The sequence below is a fragment of the Homalodisca vitripennis genome, chromosome 7 (genome assembly GCF_021130785.1).
Source record: "Homalodisca vitripennis isolate AUS2020 chromosome 7, UT_GWSS_2.1, whole genome shotgun sequence".
Lineage (NCBI taxonomy): Eukaryota > Metazoa > Arthropoda > Insecta > Hemiptera > Cicadellidae > Homalodisca > Homalodisca vitripennis.
In genome coordinates this window covers 9,383,858-9,389,857 of record NC_060213.1, presented here as the reverse complement: position 1 = coordinate 9,389,857, position 6,000 = coordinate 9,383,858, and positions in this window count along the sequence as shown.

The window sequence follows — 6,000 nt, the reverse complement described above, 5'->3', positions numbered from 1 at the left end:
GCTGTTCAGCGGAATTTGTTATGCATGGCCATGTCTGATAAGCCCACTGCGGTCATAAAATATCTATTTTTGGCCAATGTAATTTTCTTTTACTCTAAGGTTTGTTTGAACTAATTTTTAAGCTAGCTTTGTTAACTCGATCAAGAAATTATATATTCAACCAGTTTTAAGAACTCTGCCAATGCTGCCACAAAATAAGTAAATCTGATTTTACAAGTCTTTAAACATGTAAAAAAATAAGATATAATTTGTTTATATCTACATTGCATTACTGATAAATTACTGCATAGGCATTTGAGCTAGTTATTTGTATTTGCCTAAATAACAGATAAAGTGTATTTTTGCTTAATATTTATTTAAGAAAAATTTGCAACAAGAAGTCGGTTTACTCTCAAGCATACTCTATAATTAAACCTATAAATTTAAAGAAATGTGAAATGGTTCTTAATTAATTAAAAACATGATTTTTTTAACTGCATAAAGTAAAGAACACGTTAAAAAACAAATAAAATATCAGCTAAATAAGTAAGAAAATTGATTTTTAAGAACAGTGAAGCGTAGATCAGATTGTTGTTTGTAATAAGAATAGAGCTATATATTAGCCAGAGAACCTAATATGTCCATGTCAAAATTTCAATACAATAACTCCTGTAGTTTGTACGTGTTTAAGTAATTCATACATGAATACACGGATAAATACCATAAGTATTTTATTTAATAGTATAGACATATATATATATATATATATATATATATATATATATATATATATATATATATATATATATATAGTATAGACACATATATATATATATATATATATATATATATATATATATATATATATATATATATATAAAACAAAAATACTAATTTTATAAAGTATTATGACTAAAAGCGTACATAAGTTTTAAAATTACAGTTCTAAAATCGATTTAAAACTATAAGAAAGTTTATTGTATTGCAACGGAACCAATACCAGAGTTATATTGGAAGTATCGGAGACGAAATTGACTTTAAAATTGTAAAAGTATTCTTTGTCCCTCGGGAGAAATGTACCAGCTTGGAATGACTTCTCAGTTTCATTCTCAGTGATTCTTTATAAAAGGGAAATTTAATTTGAATAAAGACAAGAATATAAATTGATATGAGACAGTTATAGGAACTACTATTTAATACTTATTCTATAAAGCTTTTCCTTATTGTGTAACCTCTCACACCACGCATCTGATGTGAATAGTTTTAATCTTAAACAACATTAATAGCTGTAAATTACACCATATATTTGGTTTGGATAAGAGGGTTTTGTAAATTAAGATAAAAATTAAAAGTATGAATAAACAATGTTATAGAATGGATTGTAAAAATAGCAGATATTAAAGTGTGATAATTATAGTATTCAATAATGTGTAAATAGTAAAATAAAATACAACGCTCTCTCTCTCTCTATCTCTCTCATATATGGAACAAAAATTCTAAGAGTGCTGTATCTAATAAAAAACAAAATTCAACTTTATACATAAAAATCAGAACATATATGTTTTAAATAAAATACAAACAAAAAATACTACTGAAAAAAATATCTATTTCGTTCAAATAAAGCGTGAGTACTTTTACCTTTCGCCAAGAGGATTTACGGCTGTAAACGCTTTTAACCAAGATAACAGTGAAACTTTCAATGAATGTTGACAGTTCACTAAGTGAAACTCCCCAACTCGAGCAATTTCGTTACTGAAGCATTTCAAACGACACGATACTATGGATTATACTAAAATCTATTTCTATCCAAATAATAAAATTCTTTAATACATGATGAATTCCCAAATTTATTATAAAAAGAATAGTAAGATAATAATATAGAACAGTACCGTAACCAAAAATATTTGTCAATTAAACTATATCTTATTATATCGTTATGCATAAGAGTTAAGGATCTCATGATATTACGATAAGTCAGAAAAGATTTACTCGCGTATAACTCACCGTTTAGACATAAATAACGACAGCACTTTAATAGAAACCAAACCTACATAGTGTTCAAAATGGGGCTGAAACCAGTCTCCTAGAAATATACATTTTAACACACATGACCATTACATTTTTTGGAACGTAAAAGCATTGTTAGAAACCATCTTTAAAAAAGCTGAAAAAATTTGCAACCTATAGCAAACCTACGTGTTTCTTAACTCTTAGATTTCGCACAAAGATGAAATTTTTACTCTAACGTGTGTTATTCTCTTTAATTTAAAATGTCAATTTTAGCAATACGATAAAATACCCTTACAAGCTTTAATGGAGATGCAACCCCTGAAAGAACTATACTATTGTATTTTTACTTTCAAATTCAGTATAATATTGAAATTTAATTCATATGTGCCTTAAAATCTCAATGAAAATATTATTTTCACCTTATTTAGTTTAAATGAGTTTTGACCTCTGTAAGAACTACATTTCTCTATTCATCATAAAGATAAATAATAAAGTCAAACTTCCTATCACTTTCGAAAGGCAAAACACAGAAATTTAATGAATATAACTCAACAGTTCAAGTTCAAATTACGTTGGAGCTCATAGAAGATTTAAATGTGTGCTTTATAAACATTAAACATCCACAGTACTTAGAAAGATAAAACTTGAAAAACGTGTATTATGTTCCAAAATTATAAAGAAATAGTTTTGAAGCATCACAGTTGCAAAAAAAAAATATATATATATAGTAAAGGTGTAAAATATATATTATATATATATATATATATATATATATATATATATATGTTTTGCATTTACCAGAAGTAGACACGTAGTAACTGAAGTAATCTTCTAAACCCTACGAGTGGTGACTATTTATCTTTTTACTACGCTAGAAAGGTAAAATGTAGTATGTCTTTTGAAATATAATAATTTTACCAGAAAACCAAATACTTTGTTAGACTTTAAAAATAATTCACCACCGACACGGAAATAATATGCACTTTAATAAGCCTACTCACGATTCAGAATTGCAATAGGGTTCCATCGTATTACATATAAATTATTTTCCCCAAGATAAGTACGGGAATCGGATGGCTACTCACTGACCTAAAAGAACATATAGTTGGAGTTGTTAATACAAATATTACAGAATATTGCTGATAAATATGGGTTATTATATAGATCCATGAGAATAAATTCACTCTCAAACTTCGTGCTCGAAACAATTCTCTTTGATTAAGAACTCTAATTAAGCTTTAAAGGATCCGAAGGACAAAGTATCTGGTAGTGACCAAAATATATCTTACAGTAGAAGTCGTTGTTATACCTTTTTAAATGTGTGTACTTACGACTATGCTGTTATCCAATACGAAACTGCATAAAATCCGGCGTATAACCGCTGGTCTATAATATATTAAAATAAGCAGTTGTATTTATCAAATATCATTTATTAGTAAAGATATTGTCAATAGTCAGTACTTATAGTAGAGCGTTGTGTGTTCTAAAATGTATTTGAATCTTCACGGTATTTACAGATATATACTCTGTTACATAAATTGTTTTCTCATTATTGTTTAAGTACATATATTTTTATAAAGCAACATCCTTAGTAATATCCAAAACTCTATAACTTTAAGGTAATGAAAAATTAGAAATGATTTTAATTTGCGTAATATTATTTTTCATTCATAATTTATAATATATTTTGAAATACAATAAACGTATCAAACAATTGACTCTTGGGTAACTCTTCCTTATCACACCATAGTGCAATAATATAATTAAAAATTATAGAATAAAATGAACCAAATTATTAGTATAATTGATGGAATATACTAGGATTAAATAATTGCTAAGCTTACGCAGCAACAATTAACAGTATATTACGATGCCGTAGTGTATTAGGTGGTTTTACCTTCTGTTGAATTTGAAAACTTGCTCGGTGACACTGAAACCGCGAGAGAGTTACATTAATGGAGTTTGTAAACCGATACTGAACACTGTAGCAGTCTGCCAGTAGAACCTACCTAATAACGTACGTTTTGAAAGTTAGTTAACAGCTATAAACACTTTTCTTTCTTCTACCAATTCACATTCTTTTGTATTTGAGTCTTTCTTTTAATTTTACTCCTACAATCTTAAATTATGGTATGTAATAAATTAATTAAAATTATAATTAACACTTTTGATTACTTTTACAATAAGAGTTTAACTGTTTTGTTTATCAAAGTGGAACAAAATGTCAAATTGTAAGTTAAAATCAAATATTTATCTTACTGTTATCTTACAGTATTTAAAAACCATAGGGGAAATGTTCAGAGCTGTCTTTTTGGATCACTTAACAAAAGTAAATAAAAAGTATTGCTTAAAAAATATAATCATTGTAAGATCGATCTTCAAACAGTTTTATTGTTAATATGAATACAGTTTAGGATGATGTATATAATGTACTAATGACGCAGTAATATGCGAGGGCCATCTTTTTAAGGTTTACACAGACATTAACAAAATATAACCGTTAGAACTCTCGTACGCTTGTATAGACTGGGCGAACTTGGTTGACGGACAACGACAATAGCAGTCACGGGTACTGAGCGCCTGCATTGCTCCGGACAGGCAACCAACATTACTAATACTGGCGTTCCGCTCTCATAAACCGAACTAACCGTTGTGGTGCAGCGCTTTCAAATTCTGGTAAAATATTGCTACCCTTTTTAAATCGCATATCGCCTCTCAGGCGTCATCGTGCATTATCGAATAGTAGACGTGAATTGTATTTGTTTATTTAAGTTTTGCAAATAATTTTTAAATAATTTTTTAGAATATTATAAAACATATTCGAATATGCAAATGTTATAAATATGCATAAAATTATTAATATTATAATATTACAAAATATGCAAAGAAAATGTTAGTGGAAAGTGAAATATTAATGCTGCCCAAATTCCTCAATATTAAAAAAATATATAATTATACAGATAAATTACTATTCATTTGACTTGTAATAATGTTGTATACCTTTGTCCAAAGCTTTACGGTGAAAATTAATAGAACATATTAGCTTATCAACCTAAAAAGACTTATTTATAAAATATATAACTAATTTTAAATGTAATACGTTGTAGTGTTAAGCTTTTTACAAGGGACATATATGTTTCATGTAAATCACATAATCATGGCCTAAAAATGTCCTGAAAGGTAAAATTGTGAAATTTAGACTTTGTACTTTAAATTTTCTTGCAAATTCTATGGAAATTGTGTACGATTTTAAAAATTAACCCTGTATGAGTTGTATTTGCATATTTTCCTTGTAGCTACAAATTTGTTACAGTTGTGTGTGTTTTACAAAGAGAAATTTCATCAGTTTATTTAAATACAGTTAAGCTAAAATGAAACATAGTCAAAACTGGGCAATGAATTAAAACTGTTTAATCTAGCTATGAATTGCAATCTAAATTTATGTAAAACAAATATTTATTAACAACAGTATTAGTTGGTTGAGTAGAATTACCTTAGTAAGAAAGTGTTATAAGTTTCTATTAATAGCAATCCCTACCGCTGTGTATCTAAATTTTATTGCTGTACATTGTAACAATATCCACATACATATTTATAATGTATTATAAGTAATAAAACGGTAAGTATAATATCATATTATATTAAAAATAATAATATTCGTAGGAATATAGTAACCTATGTTTTGTATAGAAACATGTAACATAAAATATTTAATTTGAAAGTTTAGTAAGTTTTCACACCTCCCAAAGGTTGACTAACTGTATTGCAGGTATTTCGGATAGTAAATGCATTTCAATAGAAATGTGAGCCTTCATAACATATACAATTGTATTACGTATATGATAGGACGAATGTGTGGGATTAAACATAAATAAAGTTATTAAACCACCATTATCCAAAATACAGGCACTTACAAAAACATTTAAAGTAGTACTAAATTCCAAATCTATTCATTTTATTCGACTCCACCACTTAATACGATTTGAATTTGTACTCAAAGTAGTGAATAAA